The sequence below is a fragment of the Mesoplodon densirostris genome, chromosome 9, assembly GCF_025265405.1.
Source record: "Mesoplodon densirostris isolate mMesDen1 chromosome 9, mMesDen1 primary haplotype, whole genome shotgun sequence".
In the NCBI taxonomy this organism is placed as follows: domain Eukaryota; kingdom Metazoa; phylum Chordata; class Mammalia; order Artiodactyla; family Ziphiidae; genus Mesoplodon; species Mesoplodon densirostris.
Window position 1 is genome coordinate 94,892,984 of NC_082669.1, and position 20,286 is coordinate 94,913,269.

A 20,286-nucleotide genomic window follows, 5' to 3' on the forward strand; every position below is an offset into this window, starting at 1 on the left:
ACACATAATTGTGTTCCTTAGTCTGTGAAAGCTAGGGAAGAGAGGGAGATTAATGCAGCCTGGAGACAATAGGCCCGAAGCTAAGCTTTTAGAAGACAGGTGGAATTTAGGTAGGCTGTACCATGGAGTTTCAGTTATATATGGGTGTTAGCATCTATAGCATCTACTCCTGCACCTAAGGGGAAAATCGGATATCATCATGATTACCTATGAAAACCACTTAGCAAGTTATAGATTAACTGCCGTCTCTCAACATGGTAAAGACAATGCAGCTAGGTTTTTCTCCAGGTCTTTTTTTCTTCTTTGGTTAAGCTCCAAAAGAAGTATTCACCTTATGAATAATAGGCATCATAGTGTATTAAAAATACATATTTTAAAATACCAGATTACAGAGTCACACTCAGAGTGGCTTGATGCTGACACCAAAAGAACCAGGAGCTGAGTCGGATTGAGAGACCTGGATTCGTGTCTCCCTGTCCTGCTTATCCTGGGACCTATTCTTATCCAGTAGAATGGCAGGCTGAATGCCTCACAGTATTTACATTGCCCTCTCTCTCAACCCGTGTATTGTCGATTTCATATATATTGAATATGGGTATTCTGAAACTTCACTGAAATGAGGTGTGCTCTGAATGAGTGGAAAAACATAAGTGAAAAGTCCAGGGCAGGAATAATTTTGGGTTCTTATGAAATAATGAGCAAATGAATATACTGCAGAGATGTGGGAACCTCTTGGGGCCAGATGGTAGGACAACCCTGAAAACCAGAGAGAGAATTTTAGATTCATGTGATGGAAGTCAAAGCCATTGAAGGTTTTTGAGAAATGGAATATCACTGTGAAAGCGATCTTTAATGTAGAGTAATCTGGTGGTGGAGCGTAGGGTGGATAGTGAAGTGGGGCGGGGAAAGACTGGTTCAGAGACAGTTGTAAGAGCCTAGAAGAGGGTATAGACCAGAACTATAGACCAGTCATAGAGATGGGACCTGTTCGGAGATGATTTTGTTGCCTTTTCTCCTTACTTGATCTCATTAAAGGGAATGATGTACCTTCCAAAGAGTAGGTTAAATACAAAGAAATTATTGGATCAGCTAGCTATAGCTTTTTGGAATGTACTTCATCCATCCATCCATCCATCTTACATTCTTTCCTTCCTCTCTACACTTATACTCACAGTCAAACACATTACTTCCCCAGATAACAGTGCCATGTTGGTGGCATAAAATTAAGTAATGAATATGAAAGTGACTCAAATTCTGGAAACAGATTTGAAACATTATGGTTATTATTTAGTTTTCATCCCTTTTGCCTTCTCTTAATATCATATTTAGATTAGACAGGTAGATATATGTATTGCTTTGTACATTTGAAAATAAATACATCCTTCAGTGATCCAGTTTCTAATTATTCTGATTCCTTCTGCATTTTACCTTCTACTAGAAAATTAGCTGATCAAAGAGGAAAGGAGTCTTCTTTCTCTTCTTCAAGACCTAAAATAATCACTTTGGTTCTCTTTAGAATGCTCTGAATGAAAGAGGCACAACTTTAAAATAAAAGTTTTGCTCTTCTAATAACATCTCTTTTATTTTCCTCATAAGACAGTATTAAAAAATAGTCATATTAGGTAATATTCTGCACTGAATTTTCAGTCCTCTGATGATATGATTTTCTTCCTTTTGTTTCAGAATTTCAAACAGTCTTAGGGGAACGGTAGTCAAAAAAAGTTCATTCATTTCAAGTTCAACATTTCATGGGCATCTCCTGGTCATTGCTTTCAAGGTTTAGGTGACCGAAGTAACTGACAGTGTTGACATCTAATGAAAACTTCTTTTTCGCAGTGTGGAGACCTAACAGGCAGGCATCTTCTATCCTCTGGTAAAAATACTACAAAGTGTCAATCATGCACAACTTCTCAAGTCAGAGAGAAAGATATAAAATTTTAAAGATCACTCATGCTTTTGTTCCTTTCCAGTGTTATAACTTGCAAAAATTACCTTGGGGAATAGAATGGCTCAATATACGGTCAAAGTTGATCAAGCTTATCTTTTTTTCAAATGCAAAAAAGAATTGTTACATGACAACTGGCCAAGAGCCACGACCTGCATGGCAGACGCCCATCGGATCCTTTAACATAGTGAGGGCAGATGATGAAGGCATGGCACGTGGGGCCAGGGTGACTCAAGAGCATGAAGGTGGCTCTCTTTCTACTTGTTATTGCTTTCTTAACAATGCTATTTATTCCTGTGCTAATTTCCAAGGGTAGCAATGAGATGAGAGGCATGGAGTGTATTTGGCAGTGCTTTTCTTCTTGTTGGCTATGAGATAGACATTATTTACTACCATCCCCTCGTGCTTATGTTCTCTAGTTGGTTATGTTATATTTGCTCTTTATGAATAATCAGTAGGCCTACTTCCCTCCCCCTACCCCACTGCCTACCCAGCTAATAAGAGGCACAATTTGTCTTAGCAGCAATATTGTTTGTAATTTCTGAATGCTTCCTAAAGGAAGAACTATGAATTAATTAGAGCTTGCACAAATGATGTTAGATCTAATTGTCATGGGTAGAGAAGGTACAAGCATAGAATGATCATAAACACTGGCCAATAGCAAATGAATATACATTTTCTTCACATATGCTCAGTTAATCACAGACCTAAGTTGGCTGGCATGTATTGCGGCCATTTTCAGAGCTGGTTTCATTCACCACTTTATGTGGGGAAGTTTACACTGAGCTTCTGCCAATATGCTATGCTAGGCACTGAGGGGAATGCAGTGATAGACCAATATCCTACCTCAAAGAACCTAGAGTCACGTAGGGGGATGAGGTATGGAAGCAAATTACGAAGTGGTTGGTACAGTGAGTGATGTTAGCCTGTCTAGAGTATAATTCTTAAGTTCTTTACTCTCTGGATCAGTGGCTTACATACTTCTTTTCACAGTAAAAATTGTATTTTATACATCAGGATCTGGTACACTCCTACATGTGGGTGTTAAAAAAAAACTAAATAAATAAATACACACATATACATATAAGTAAAATAAAGATTACACAAATCAGTGTTTACCATTAATATATGTAATACACTCTGATATTTTCTATCCTGTGCAGCCCACCTCCTCTCCCCTCTACTCTGTCTCTCTCAATGCTGATTGCAATCCTTTAATTTTATTTCATGTTCCCACATTGGTGTTAATTACGGTTTGGATTCAGCATTGCCTCAGCCTGAGCTCTCTTAAGAGCAGGTTCTATGTTTTGTCCGTTTTTCCTTCTTGTCATCTGGGGCCTGTTGTACAGTTAGCACACTAAATGTTTGGTGAGTGAAGAAATGGATACCCACATCTGCTCAGAACTGATCTTCAATCCAGCCTGACAGCACAGATATATTCCCTATAATCCTGTTTCTCATTGGGTCCCCTCTATTGAGGTGCATATAACAGGATTATGATTTATGTATTATTGAGAAGCAATCCATGTAGACCAAGGGTAGGCAAAACGTGTACCACCCTCAACTTTTAATCCATTTTACTTCACTAATGGTTTCTTTTTATTTAGCATGCTGTTGAGGATTTTTTTTTTCTGAAACCATGACTTAAGGAATGAAATCTACTTTGAATTATTTATGGTTTAAATTAATGCAAATAAGACTTTCTGGCTGATACTCATTAATAAATATTTGACTGGGTATTAGGAAGATTCAGATTGACTAAATGAGGCTCTTTTTCAATATAAACAAAAGCCCTTGTGTTTTATCGCAACTGTGCCTACCCGATTCTTCCATCTGGCTTTCATTAAGGCCAATGAATGTTAGATGGGTGCAACCTCAAAACGATGGGTCCTTTGGGAACTGGAGTCAGCAGGGTTGGGGGGGTGCTCTGCTGTGGAATGATCCCCTAGTTAAACCAAATTTAATCTCATTAGCAGGGTAATTGTGCTGTGAGGAGAAATGGCCAACCAGGTTAAAGAGAAACCCACATAGTCTAATTACTCTTTCACTTTTGTCATTGAAAAATAGAACATTGAACCAAGAGGCAAAAGATGCAGATTTTGTGCTTGGCCTAACACTGTGATTGAGCCTCATAAAATTCCAGATCTCTCGCAGCTCCTCAGGCCTGTGTATGGCATTGGTGCCATGTCACAACACATTCTGAAATCCTTTCCTATAGAAGCACACCAATAGTAGAGGTTCCTGTCATGTCTCTCCTTTTTAATACATGTATTTTGCCCATTCAATTTTCCACCCAAGTTGTATGTATTTGACTTCGCCAGTGTTTTTTTGTTTTTTTTTGTTTTTTTTTTTCTTTTTTTTGCGGTATGTGGGCCTCTCACTGTTGTGGCCTCTCCCGTTGCGGAGCACAGGCTCCGGATGCGCAGGCCCAGCGGCCATGGCTCACGGGCCCAGCCGCTCCGCGGCATATGGGATCCTCCCAGACCGGGGCACGAACCCGTATCCCCTGCATCGGCAGGCGGACTCTTAACCACTTGCGCCACCAGGGAGGCCCCGCCAGTGTTTTTAAAACTACCAAAATATCTAAAACTAAGTTGTGAAAAATATGTCTTTCCATCTTTGGAAATGAGCACATTGGGAAATTTTCTAAAATCATTGAATCTGTGACCAGTTATTTTACTTTCTTCTGAATTTCCATGCATATGGGGTTTGCCATTTTTAGGATATGATATAGAAGAAAGAATAATGAACTAATTAGGAGCCAGATCTAGGTACAAGACACAATCTTAAAACTTGATAGCAGTGTGACCTTCAGCAAATTACATCCATACACACACACACACACAGAGCCGAGGGAATTTGCAGCCAATCTGATGGACTAGATATTTTTTCAAAAGTTTAATATGAAACAAAGTAGTTTTCTGAAATTAATTTTTCCATAAGATGTACCACATATTTTTACGTTGATAAATCATATTTTCATTACATTTTTTCCATTGCTTTGAAAACAGGAAGCATTTCTCAGATGAAACCAGGGCAGACGTTGGCTTTTTTTTTTTTTCTTAATGTTCAAACTACCTCCATAGGCTTTTTCTGTCTCTGGTATATTCAGCTACAATTAGTAGCCATAATCAGCCCAAGAGTATAACTCAGTGAGCAGAGTAATCTGATTGCAGACACTGACTGTTGGACAGGTCTTTTATCTTCTGTGTGTTTTAGATATTTGTCATCAGCATAATCCAGAGAAATATCAGTTCTGCAGAAACTGATAATATTGTAATCAAAATCCTTCTGTAGGGTCTAGTTTTTCTTCAGAAATGTTGTGTATTCCATCATTTTAATGCCTCTACAATTGATAGATATTAACCTACAAATAATCTGCAGACAAGAGGCTCTATTTTTTTCTGCATTGTTTTACATATAAATGTAATAATCTTTGCTTTTCTGCATCTCAGATTTGTGAGCAGAATTTTAAATTCTGATTTGGCCTTACAGAGGATATGAAAACTTGAATAAAATAGGACAGTAGGAATGATAAAGTCTTTAATTCCTCCAGTAAGTGGACCTATTTATGAAGCCTTAAAGAAGGAAGTGACTCTGAGGCCTCTGGCAGGAAAGTAGGACACTAACAGTAGAACGCCAGCTGAGATGGCTTAAAAATGTTGAGCTTAGTTCACTTTCAATAGTAAGTTGATATTACTACAGCCCATTTTATCATGTTGAAACCCTAACAGTGTAATATGACTATAAATGGCCAAAAGTGAGACTCTAGAAGGCACATAATTTCTTCCAAATAGGAAAGAGCTCTGTAGGAGGTAGATTTGAGGAGAACTTTGAACCATTACAGAACATAACTTTGTGAATATTTGCAAGATAATTATAGATATTGGTCTGGAAAAGTGTGGACGTGGGAGCAGAGGACGGAACCAACAGTGTTATGAGAAGAAGAGCATGACTTAATTGAAACAATCAAGTATGTGAATAAAGGAGATAAAAGTAGAAAAATTTAGGCAGGCAATGTCTGTGACTCACATATATCATAATTGTTGGCTAGGGGATCACTCACTATTTTCCAGGTACTTTTTCTTAGAGCACTTTGCATTCAGGTTGGCAGTTAATCAAGTGATGATAAACCTAAGAGTGGGATATGAAATAATCATAAGCTGGGACTTCCCTAGTGGTGCAGGGGTTAAGAATCCACCTGCCAATGCATGGGACACGGGTTCCACCCCTGGTCCAGGAAGATTGCACATGCCATGGAGCAACTAAGCTCATGCACCACAACTACTGAACCCGCGAACCACAGCTACTGAGCCCGTGTGCCACAGCTACTGAAGCCCGTGCGCCTAGAGCCAATGCTCTGCAATGAAGAGTAGCCCCCGCTCACCGTAACTAGATAAAGCCCACGCGCAGCAATGAAGACCCAGTGCAGCCAAAACTTAATTAATTAATTAATTTTTTAAAAAACCATAAGCTAAGTTCAGGAACAAGGTTAGTTGTCAAATAGGCTCATTAGAGGTAATTCAAACTGAGTTTTCCAAAGCATTCATTTATTAAATATAATAAAATCCATCCTTGTTGAGGAACAGTGAAGGAGAGAACCAAGTGGCCAGCCCATCTCTTCCAGCAAATATATACTGTAGTTCATGTTTTTGACACATGATATACATCCAAGCTTTGACTTCTGTCATTGATGCAGCAGTAGTATTCAGTTTAGGCCAGATTCAGTAGATTTCACATTACCAGGAATGTGATCAGGATTTGATTTGTTAGTGGTTTGCCTTAAAAGGCCTCATATTAATAGATTTCACATAATGCATGCATCATTTAACTTCACAGTCTTCTCTTTTTTCTTTCACTTTCTCTATTCTTTTTTTCACCTTGTTTAGCCAGCCATATTTATACCCTAAAACATAGCCTTACAATAACCTGTGCATTTTAACCCTTCAAAAAAGCACTGGCCTTTCAGACAAGCCTAAGTTGTGACAGAAACATAATATCATTTCTTAAAGCATTTACTGACTGTGTCCACTGCACTTGACATAGTGTTAAGTGCTTCCGAGTATGATTCAGAAATGCACAAAGCACAGTGCTTTGTGCTTTGCTGCTCTGAAGGAACTTAATTCTGATAGGGAGGAGAATGGCTAATGCTATGTGATGAAGTAAAGGAGTTCAAATTAATAAAGTGGCTTAAAGAGATCAGGGAAGGGCTTCCCTGGTGGCGCAGTGGTTAAGAATCCACCTGCCAGTGCAGGGGGCATGAATTTGAGCCCTGGTCCGGGAAGATCTCACGTGCCACGGAGCAACCAAGTCCGTGCACCACAACTACTGAGCCTGTGTTCTAGAGCCCGTGAGCCACAACTACTGAGCCCGCGCGCCACAACTACTGAAGCCTGCGCGCCTAGACCCTGTGCTCCACAACAAGAGAAGCCACCGTAATGAGAAGCCCATGCACCTCAACGAAGAGTAGCCCCCGCTCACCACAACTAGAGAAAGCCCGCGCACGGCAACGAAGACCCAACGCAGCCAAAAATAAATAAATTTATACTAAAAAAAAAAGAGAGAGATGAGGGAAAACTTCGAGTTGAGTGAGCTTTGAATGGGTCCTTGAAGGGAGGTTATAGTGAAAATGACAGTTTTTTAAACATCCACTCTAGCTTATTTGTCACAATATAGAAAATGCCTGGATGAACTAGAAGTAGAGCACGTGGACATCATGAAAAAAGACATGGAATTTTTTTTTTAATGTGGAGAAGACACAGAAAACAAAGTTTGCTAATGACTGGAAGTAGAAATACGTTACTTATTTCTTGATTACCTACTAGGTACTAAACACTATCTACAGGAACAAGACACATCCCCTCTCCTCAGGATGTTTACAAGCTAGGAGGGAATACAGACACCTCAGCAGGAATATTCTGTGGACCTAAGGTGCTATGGGGGGGCAAAGTGAAAGGCATTCAACCTAGACTCGAGGGACAGGTCCTCCTGGAGAAAGTAATTCTGAGCTAGTGGCTGTAGAGCAAATGACATTTGGAAAAAAGAGGTATGGGGGGAGTGTTTAGGCAAATGGACCACCATGGGCAGAGACCTGGAGGTAAGAAAGCAGGGCATGTTCGTGAAAACTGCAAGTAGTTATATAATCTGTGCTTTAGTGAAATTAATATAGTAGCTGTATGTTAGCTACATTGAAGGAAGAAGGGATGAAAGATGGAAAAACCAATTAGGAGATTGTTTTAGGGAGGCCTGGGAAATAAATTACCTTATATCAAATTCCATCCATTCATCTACATCCTCTAATTTAATGAAAGGCTAAAGTATGGTGCCAGGTGTTACAAACGGAGACACAGGGATGTTTTCTCAGGCTCTGGCGTGGAACTCTTTGAGGTGGTACCATTCATATCATGTGCTATGGGCACAACAGCCCCTGGGCAGGATGCTTTCACTGTGGACGCTTTATCCCCTATAACAGTACATGGCGTAAGGTAGACACTCCATAGAAATTGCTTAAATAAGTGAAGGAATAAAGAAGTGAATCAAGAAATAATATAAAGAAAATGTCTCTAAGCCTGGAGGCGACTTGCATGAGTAGCAAGAAGACTGGGTAACTGAATGGGGATGGTGCAAAAATAGAGAACACAGAAAGAGAGGATTGAAATAATGGGAGGGCGGCTCTGAGGTTCCATTTTGGACATTGTTTGAGTTAACAAGAGGATACCCAGAGAAAGTATCTTAACAGGTGATTACAAACGCAGGTTAGGAGCTTGGGGAAAGAAGTTAGGACTGGAGATCAGATGTATTATATTTCAAGAGAAATAATTTGGTATATTCAAATATTTGTATTTAGCAATATTATGGTCCTCTCAATCCACACAAGGTTCCACTACATCAACACACACGCTAGTAGGGTTTTCCACATGGATTCTATTGATTGTGTTCCACTCACCAGCCCTCCTCAAGAGTTCTAACCCCAGGGGCAAACATCCGGGAGACAATAATGTTAGAAAAGTACAATGGATAGAGTGAAGTCCTGCATGGATCATATGTAAGATACAGATATTATTATAATAGGGCAGACTTCTGGGAATTACTGCGAGAACTACCTAAAATAATCCATATAAAGCTCTTCAGTTAGGACATGGTGAGAACTCAATAGATGTAATCAGTTATTAATACTGCTTCTACTCACGTAGCAACAGGGAGGAAATTTGCCAGACTAATATGAACCACCTAAAATAAAGTATATTTAATATGTTACACATACGTTTCCAGGTGATATGATAGACATTTTGTAATAAGTTGAGATTTTTTTCTTGAAAATTTTCCTGACAGCCTTATCTTCCATTAAAAAATACAAAGGAAAGGTCATTTTACTGTAAATAAGATAAATGAAAAGCATAAAAACAGAATTCCAGGCCTACTGGAAGAAGCAGGATTATCATTTTATCTGAGTTTTATATCAGTAGTCCTTATTTACATGATTTTTGTTTAAAAAAAGATTGCATAATATTAAGAGTTAGCATTTGGGTTATTTCAATTTCCAAATTATATGCTTAAAAAATATAAATAGCTGTCATTATAAAGAGGCTTACTTCATTCTACCTAAAGTGCTTTTCAGTCTGGAGGGAACACTTAAATGTAGTCACAAATCACTTGCAATATACTCATGGTAAGATTTTTTAAAGTTAAATTTGTTTACAAGCCCGCAGAGCTCAAGTTTTGTAGATAATATTCTTTTCTCCCTCTACTTAATGATTTTTACCTCTTTTCTCCTCTAGTCCTAAGCATGAATTTCACTCGTTACAAATAGAGCACCCAAATCCCTTTTTATTTCATTAGTTCAGCAAATTGTCTCCTAGGGGTATGGACTGAGGCCATGATTGGGCTCTGCGATGATGAGCTTATTTTGCACTTTTACCCAGAAAATCTTCAGATACAAAAGTCACAGAAAGTAGTTACACTCAGCATGAACAATTACAGACTGTTGAAGGAGATTCTTCCTGATGTGCCGGTGACTTACTCCCATGAATTAAGAGGCAAATGTGCTCCAAAGTGCATTAACCTTTATGGATTTTTCTTCGGTTTTCATGTTCCACTGATTTATGCTCTTAAATATGCCTGTTGCTGCTGTTTCTGAATGAGTCCCTTGTAAATCATTTCTAAATGATCTTTTTCGAGTCAGATAATCTGAGTCAGTTGAATATATCTCCAATCAATTCCTCTGAGGCTTCTTTCCTTCTTGGCTCAAGTTATTCTCACTTTGCTCTGTGCCTTAAATGTCATATCCGAGAGTAACTGACTAAGTAAGAAATATGTTGTAAAGGAGCCATACTTGCTGGGCAGCTGCTTTTTGCACTGAGCTGTGTCCAGCCTTTGCCTGGCCTCACTTGAGTTTGATTCCAAAGGCCCATTTACCTGAGTACAGCTAACTGGACATAGTTCTTTGTGCAAGGATGGGCTTGTGTCCGAGAATGGATTTTACTCTGGGCTGTAGATTGATTGTTTTCATACCGGTTAAGGATGGTAGGGGTTTTGAGAGTTCTGTGTTCTCATAAAAGCCCACTGTTTCCCTTAGAGTGATGTGAAGGAAGAGCACACAGGACTCTTATGAGTGCTGCTTGGCATCTTTTCACATGGGCCCATATTTCTCCAGAAAAGTTCTGCATTTGTTTGGCAGTCAATGTTTCATTCTCCTTCTGGCTCTGAAGATTATTTGTTTATTGGATTTGAGGGAAAATGTGCATTTTTTTTTTGTCTCCTCATAACTAATGTGTCATTCAGGCTATAGGGTGGTGGTTAGTGCTGTTGTTTGCAGTCTTTCCATAAAACCAAAACACAAAATCAGTTTCAGAAAATTCATATTCAGAATTCTGGCTTTTAAAGAACAAAATGATTTATTTGTATCTCTGTCATAAATAGTGCATCACTGTTTATTGCTAATTAAGTTTTTCATGTAGATATTTATAAATATCTGTGTCCTGGGACATTATGAAATGTACATATATTAAACTTGACCACGAGAATGGTGACATGGGGACTTACTTTTGAATATGCTTGACAACTTAAGCAGAGCTTCTATAGTCCTGTAAATGTCTCATAACTTTTCACATAGAAACCTTGAACTAAATGAAAGGGAGGAGATGGTTCAGATTTTGTTTAATGTCTTTAAAGCCATTATACAGTAGGAGAGATTCAGAGCTTCTCGGTGGAGGTGAGCATGGCACATCTCTGCAGAGAGGCAAGACTGGATTAGAAGTTACTTTAGTGGAAATGATACATTGCAAGATTCTGCAGAATGTAGGAGGTCAGAGGGATAAATCACACGTATTTACTGGTTCTAATACATGGGATCAGGAGAAAAATCCCAGGCCTATCAGGTAAATATTTTGTGTACATGATTCAGCCCAAACTACCAAAACATGTGTGTGGTAATATGACAAAATCAGGAATAATCAAAGTGAAAAGAATTAAAATATTTTATGTTTAAAATATTTTAGATAATGATATACATTATATACAAAAGGATACATTGAAAACAGAATTCAGAAAGAGAAATTAAGGAAACACTCCCATTTACCATTGCAACAAAAAGAATAAAATACCTAGGAATAAACCTGCATAAGGAGGCAAAAGACTTGTACTCAGAAAACTATAAGACACTGATGAAAGAAATTAAAGATGATACAAACAGATACAAACAGATGGAAACATGTTCTTGGATTGGAAGAATCAACATAGTGAAAATGACTATACTACCCAAAGCAATCTACAGATTCAGTGCAACCCCTATCAAACTACCAATGGCACTCTTCACAGAATTAGAACAAAATATTTTACAATTCGTATGGAAACACAAAAGACCCCAAATAGCCGAAGCAATCCTGAGAGAGAAAAACAGAGCTAGAGGAATCAGGCTCCCCAACTTCAAACTATACCACAAAGCTGTAGTAATCAAGACAGTGTGGTACTGGCACAAAAACATAAATGTAGATCAATGGAACAGGATAGAAAGCCCAGAGATAAACCCATGCACACTTGGTCACCTAATTTATGACAGAGGAGACAAGAACATACAATGGAGAAAAGACAGCCTCTTCAATAAGTGGTGCTGGGAAAACTGGACAGCCACGTGTAAAAGAATGAAATTAGAACACTCCGTAACACCATACACAAAAATAAACTCAAAATGGATTAAAGAGCAATTATACTCCAATAAAGATGTTTAAAAAAATGGATTAAAGACTTAAATGTAAGACCAGACACTATAAAACTCTTAGAGGAAAACATAGGAAAAACACTCTTTGGCATAATCCACAGCAAAATCTTTTTTGATCCATCTCCTAGAGTAACGGAAGTAAAAACAAAAATAAACAAATGGGACTTAATTAAACTTAAAAGCTTTGGCCCAGCAAAGGAAACCATAAACAAGACAAAAAGAGAACCCTCAGAATGGGAGAAAATATTTGCAAATGAAACAACAGACAAAGGATTAATCTCCAAAATATATAAACAGCTCATGCAGCTCAATATCAAAAAAACAAACAATCCAGTTAAAAAATGGGCAGAAGACCTAAATAGACATTTCACCAAGGAGGACATACAGATGGCCAAGAGGCACATGAAAAGATGCTCAACATCGCTAATTATTAGAGAAATACAAATGAAAACTACAATGAGGTATCACCTCATGCCAGTCAGAATGGCTATTATCAAAAAATTTAGAAACAATAAATGCTGGAAAGGGTGTGGTGAAAAGGGAACCCTCCTACACTGTTGGTGGGAATGTAAATTGATACAGCCACGATGGAGAACAGTATGGAGGTTCCTTAAAAAACTACAAATAGAACTACCATATGACCCAGCAATGCCACTACTGGGCATATACCCTGAGAAAACCATAATTCAAAAAGAATCATGTACCACAATGTTCATTGCAGCACTATTTACAATAGCCCAGAGATGGAAGCAACCTAAGTGTCCACAGACAGATGAATGGGTAAAGAAGATATGGCACATATATACAATGGAATATTACTCAGCCATGAAAAGAAATGAAATTGAGTTATTTGTAGTGAGGTGGATGGACCTAGAGTCTGTCATATAGAGTGAAGTAAGTCAGAAAGAGAAAAACAAATAATGTATGCTAATGCATATATATGGAATCTAAAAAAAAAAAATAAGTGGTACCGATGAACCTAGTTACAGGGCAGGAATAAAGAGGTAGACATAGAGAATGGACTTTAGGACATGGGGTGGGAGAGCAAAGCTGGGCGAAGTGAGAGTAGCATGGACATATATACACTACCGAATGTAAAATAGTTGGATGGTGGGAAGCAGCAGCATAGCACAGGGAGATCGGCTCTCTGCTTTGTGATGACCTAGAGGGATGGGATAGGGAGGATGGAAGGGAGGCTCAAGAGGGAGGGGATATGGGGACATGTGTATGCATATGGCTGATTTGCTTTGTTGTACAACAGAAACTAACACAGTATTGTGAAGCAATTATGCTCCAATAAAGATCTATTATAAATAAATAAATAAATAAAGCCTTAGTATAATAGATATCACTGAAGAAAAAAAAACCAAACAAACAGAATTACCAATGAACAGTGACATTGTTTGTGGGAGAGCCATGAATGAATTCCTTGTACTCCAAAATCCAGAATTCTGAATTTGAGTTTTCTGAAATTTGTACCCTTAATTTTGTTTTTTGGTTCTATGGAAAGACTTTATTTCCCCCTGATTGGAATCAGGTTATGCATTTTTGGCAAGAATAGCAGAGAAGTGATGCTGTATTCTTCTCTGCATCATGTCATATGGCACATGATGTCAGTTTGTGTCATTACTGATAATATTGGCTGTAGAATTTTTTAAACTACTAGGCTGTGAATATAAGGAATACTTATACACTGTGAGCAAGTATTTTCATTCAACTGAATATTGCTCTCATTGCAACTTCTAAAATACAGTACAGGTCTTCTTTGTTCAAGAGTACTTCCAGCTGGTGGCAGCCGTAATTGTTGGCTGAGATGAAATGGAAGAAATGGAGCTTTACAATAAGATGGAATTTGTGATGAGGAGTCTGGGTTAAGGAATGGGCTTGGGAAGCTTGAATGAAATTTTAATTAGTATAATTTTCCTGGATAGAAATCAAATCAGTATAAAAATTTTGAAAATACTGGGTCAGGTGTGGGTACTGTGTGTTCATGTATGCATTCCAATGGACACATACTTGCTATAAGGAAGAGTAAATTTAAAATATAGGTACTGCATATGTACAGATTTTTGGAGGCCCACTGGTTGATGATAATCTGAAAATAAAATCTTTGGTGAAATGTTTACAAATGGCAACATTAGAATTTAGGAAATAAGATCCATGCTGTAGACTTTCAAAGGCAGTAAAAATACGTTGCCTACACTGTGTGTTTTTCGGTTTATCCTACTCTACAGCTTGAGGTTTGGGAGCCTGATCTGAATAAGTTTCTTCAAATCCTATAATTAGATACTCCTCCTATAGCATTATGTAGATCCTCCTCTTTGATTCTCATTCTCTCTCTTTCCATATACACAGATGTACCTGTGCTTTGTTTGCCTTCTCATCATTTACAAGGATAGGATATCCCTAGTGTGAAAGCACTTCATAAGATTAGATAATACCCTTTTGACAGGGTTCCATCTGTGTTCCATCTTAACTTTGAAGTGTTTTCTTTCCTAATGAGATTCTTTCCACTGTTCAAAATTCAATGTTTTCTTACTTCCATAAAGCTGATTAGGAGCATTGTTGGAAGACAGGGCTTTTTGATGAATCTCCTCTATACCCGTGACTGACTCTCCCATCTCCCATTCAACAGATTACTTTTACAGTTCTTAATAGGTGAACGATCCATGCAGCATACTTTGGGAATCTGGGGGAAATAAAATATAGACTAGCCCATGAAAAATGATGAGGAGCTACTCCTAGTATTTTAACTTGTAGAAATAATTCAACAGAAGCAAAATGAAGATGTTCACTGTAGGATTATCTGTAATAAAACCAGGAAGCAGCATTAATGTTTCCTAATAGATGTTTGGGTTAATAATGTATTGATGGAATGAATCTTACTATTATGAGTATTATCCTCTGTGAAAGGGCAAATATGAAGTATTGTGAACAACCATATTGCATAAAGCAAAAAACAATGTGAGAAGGTGGGCAAGGACTAGAGAATACTCTTTCAGTCCAAGGCATCTGTGGTGGCGATATGGGATAGTTTTCTTTCTTTCTTTTTCTATGAATCTTTTATTTGGACCTCCAGTCCACATCCTTGGGAGAAGGGCATTATTTATTGGAGAGGTCACGCCCTAGTTTTAGGAACTATGGGTTGAAATTAAAGGAGCTATTAATTTTATTCAATATTATTAATTTTATTCAATTTTATTACTCTATTTTATTTCATTCACTAGTTATTTCCTGAGAACCTACTGTGTACCAGCCGTGGACTAGTATTATGCACTGAGGATGCGTCAGTGAGAAATTTACACTTGACCCCTGGCCACGTGGGGTTTTGGTCATTCCTACATCTACGTGTTGCTGAAATAGTCAAAGTAATCATCTAATGGCCCATATTGCCAATTATGGATAATTGCACGGGAAAGTAAAGGAGCAAGTGAAAAAAATGACAAAATACGTCACACTTTGCTCTAGTCTCCAAGCTCATCAGGATTTATGTACTGAGAGTAATTATACAAATAGCAGCAGCCACGACTTAATTAGCAGTTAACTTTATGTCAACCTCTGTGCTGAGCGCTTAACTTTTATTTCCTTATTTAATCATCAAAACAAATCCTGCGTGTTATATCCATTTTTACAGAATACACAAATAAGATGAAGAGAAGCTAAGTAACCTGCTCAAGACTATACATTCAAGATCCAGACCCAGGAATACCTACTTTACGTGTCTTGCCCTTGGCCACTCCACTTCCCTAAACCTTTCCTCTCTGCAGTGACTGTGAGTGTGATTCGCCTCCTGGATGCCTAGGAAGGTTCTTACTCTGTGTCCTTCCTGCCCAAGAAAGGGCATTTTGCCATGTAATGTGATCGCTTCTCATTTTTTCCAGAGAAAAGAAGAGGCTGGTGAGACAGCCCTTATTTTTCTCTTTCATTCTCTTCTGCATGTTTTATGCCTTCTGAACAGTGAGGACCCTCACAGCTCCCAAAGCAGATTTGGAAACATGTTGAATGGGTCCCCTCAAGTTAGAGATGACACCTTCAACCTGAATGTGTCATTTTAGACTGATGTGTGTGCTTTAGGGAATAAATGATTTGTATTCGAAAGAGATCATTCAGCTGAAAGTAATGGGAGCGCCTCCATCCGTGCTGCTCAGAGCAGTTTCATGTTTTAGGGGCACCAAAGACAAATAAGGGACTAGAAAAAAAGAAAAAGTGGGTAATTTAGAGCCTCTGTCACTTTGTTTAGGAGCAGGTTAACTACTAAAAATCTCCTCCTAATAACTGGTAAAGATTTTGCAAATGCAAGAAGTATTTCTGCTCAGAAAACTCTTCTTCTAAGTCCCATTGAAAAGAATAAATAGGGTTTCCGATGATTGGTGTATTTACTTGTTATTAAATTAATAACAGTGGTTGTCTTTCAGAGTCAGACCAAGGGGACCAAGATGCCCCTGGGTGGATGGTTTCTCTGAGGGTTAGATGAGATCAGAAGGAGGCCACATAGTACGATGTGGTATTTGGAGATCTTAAAATTATAGCCATGGTTAACTAGCTATGTACTCTTTATTTCTTCATTTTTTTCCTGGCTTCTTCTACTCATTCTCTTCTTAAAGATTTATTGTATCTTGTTTTGGGTCAGGCTTTTATTTCCCTTTCCATGTTGATTACATCAATTAAGAAACCTCATTGCTGTTTGTCATGGCTTCTCAATTTCCACTTTCCTGGGTGACTGTGATTATCCCCTGTGTTCTCCTTCCTTCCCCCCACCCCCCCTCCACATGCCACAGAGGTTAATGGAATGTTTCACTGGTGATATGGAAGAACAACCATGATGTATTTATTTATTAAGTAAAGGAAACTCTTCATTAGGTTAAATGGCTAAACTTAAGGAACATTTATACACCAAACTTTAAATGTGGTCTAATTGGAAAGCAATTTATGAAATATAGTCTTTGATAAATGTCGATAATTTTTACACTAATTTAATTTTATTTGAGTAGCTAATATATTCACAGTTTTTAAAACAATCAAATGATTATAAAAAGTTAAAATTGAAAAGTATATTCCCAGTCCTCTGCCAGGCCCCACCACCATCCCTGCTTCCTGTAGGTACTCACTTTTACTAGTTTTTTGTGAATCCCTCCAGGATGTCTTTATAATAAATTAAATAACTGAGGTTATATAATTCTTATATGCAGGTTAGTATAGTAAATATGAACACTGCTAAATACCTTGCTTTTCTCACTTAACAATATATATCCTAGAGATCTTTTCATGTGGGTGCATCAAAAGCTTCCACATTTGAGAGTTGGGGCTGCTGCCCAGTATTGCAAAATGTGTAGATTCACCATAGTTTATTTAACTGATCTCTCATTGATGGATTTTTTGCATTGTTTCCAGTCTTTTGCCATAAAAACAGTGCTACACTGATCTCTGTACCCTGTACATAGATCATCTCATCCATATTTAGATAACAGCTGTCGGAAGAATTTCCCAGAAGTGGGATTTCTGGGTCAAAGGAAATGTATTTGTAATTTTGGATGATAGTGCCAGTTTGCCCTTCATAAGGGTTGTAATGTTTTTCACTCCCATCAGCAATATATGAGAATGGCTCTTTGTCCACACTTAAACCGACAGTGTGTTTTCAGACTTTTGGAATCTGGCTGATGTATGGGTATAAAAAATGGTATCTCACAATGGAATATTACTCAGCCATAAAAGAAATGAAATTGAGTTATTTGTAGTGAGGTGGATGGACCTAGAGTCTGTCATACAGAGTGAAGTCAGAAAGAGAAAAACAAATACTGTATGCTAACACTTATATATGGAATCTAAAAAAAGAAAAAATGGTTCTGAAGAACCTAGGGGTAGGACAGGAATAAAGACGCAGACGTAGAGAACGGACTTGAGGACACGGGGAGGGGGAAGGGTAAGCTGGGACGAAGTGAGAGAGTGGCATGGACATATATACACTACCAAATGTAAAATGGATAGCTAGTGAGGAGCAGCCACATAGCACAGGGAGATCAGCTCGGTGCTTTGTGACCACCTAGAGTGGTGGGATAGGGAGGGTGGGAGGGAGGGAGACACAAGAGGGAAGAGATATGGGGATATATGTATATGTATAGCTGATTTACTTTGTTATAAAGCAGAAACTAACACACCATTGTAAAGCAATTATACTCCGATAAAGACGTTAAAAAAAATAAATAAATAAACAAATAATAAAAATACATTAATTACCAAAAAAAATGGTATCTCAGTATAGTTTACTTTTCATTTTTCTCATTATGAATGAAGTTAAAACTTTTGGTGTGTTTAATGGTCACTTACTGTAAATTGTCGTTTCATGTCTTTTGATCATTTTTCTACTATGTTCTTTGGTTTTTTTTTTTTTACTGACTGTCATCTGTGACATAAGTTGCACATATATATTCCCAGTTAGTCGTTCATTTTTTCATCTTTATTTCATATGATTCTGTTTCATTTTATTTCGCTTTTACACTTTTGAGAAAAATTTAAAGTACAAGGCCACTCTTACTTTGCAAAGCATTGTGGAACTGTAAAACTGATCATGCATAGCAATATTCATCAATGGGGAAAATCACAATTGTTTCATGACTTTAAAATTTTTTGTGAAAACATTAAAAATTCTCTACTGTCAGTTACAAATATATACAGAAATGAAAAATAGAACTAATATGTATTCATACACTGTAACATTAGAAACACTGAGAAGTAAAGTGTTTTCTTTATAAATCTTACCAGGAGTAATTTGAACAGTGCTTGCCACCTTCTTCTTTTTGGGTACTTTATGATACACAGTGAGCATCTTTTCTGTGTGTTGGTGAAATGTCATACTTCCTTCTCAGTTTAGATCAGCTGCCAGCATTTTATTCTTTGCTTTTCAGTGTCATGAAACATCTCCAAGGGTTCCTTTAAGGTAACATTTTTTTGCTGACATCCCTTGCTCTGGGATGTCTTCATCTCTTTTATCACAGCCCTTTTCTCTTTTAAGGTCAGTAAGTTCACCTTTACTCTGGCTGCAGATACCTCTCAAATGGGGCCAGTGTCGATGTTCCCAGGGTCAGTTATTTCTTCTGTAAATCCATTTACATTCAGTTCAAATTTCGCTCCCAGTGTTACTTTCAGGTATTTTTTTTTCCCCTGTACTTTTAGGTGTTTAGGCCAATTCATTTTTTCAGTTATCCATTTTTATAAACGGTCACATGGGTCTATCACTGAGAGACAAGGAGACAACACAGCTACACACTTTGCTGTCTGTCCATGAACTGCGTAACGGATGTGCAGTGACCAGTCGCTGCTTGACTTTGAAAGAAGTGACATGTTTGATCATTGATGATGATAAACATTAATTATTTACCTAGAGATTTCTAGATCGAAGCCCTAGAGTTTGTACTTCATGCAGTTACTCACAGTTAACATACTGTGGTAACTGGAATTCAAATCTTGGTGTACTGGTGTTATTCACTAAACTTTAGTAACTTCCATTTGTGCATATCAGAACCATGAAAGCAGGAGCTGCCAGTGTAGAAGAGTACAAAGAATAACATAACAACTATCTGCATACTCATCTCTGAGTTTTGACAGTTCACATTCTGCTATGTATGCTTTAAGTGTTTTTAATAAAGCAAATTGATCATTACAAATAAGGTTAAAGTTCTCCTTTGCCCCCACCTCCCATCCTGTTTCCTTTCATAACCTCCCAACAGCATCATAAATTTAAATACTCTCCTTTCTTTTTCTCTCTTTTTAAAAGTTCTATCTACACGTATAAAGATCCTAATAAGAAATATGCAGTATTGGAGGTGTACTTTTTGCTTTGCATCATAATTTGTTTTTTTGTTTATCATGCTTTCTTTTGCTTCTTATATTCTTATTTCCTTCTTGAATTAATAAAAAATATTTTTGTCTCTCCTTTTTTCCCCCTAGTGTGGAATTTTTGTTTCTGTTTCATCCCATTTCTATTGAATAAGTGAAATAACTTGTGTTAGAAAAAACTCATCTGTAGGTGGATAATAGAGTGACCTGCTCTTGTTTAGAATTCTGGTAATTTCCCCACATCTCTCCATGGAAGCAGCAAAAGCCAGAGATACCCATATGTGTTTGGTCA

General features: G+C 37.7%; 1 protein-coding gene across 1 annotated transcript in view; it reads left to right on the forward strand.

Annotated features, from left to right (window-relative positions):
• Positions 1 to 20,286, forward strand: part of EXOC4 (exocyst complex component 4) — an 828,650-nt gene that overhangs the window by 563,508 nt on the left and 244,856 nt on the right. The gene's annotated exons all lie outside the window — the stretch shown is intronic.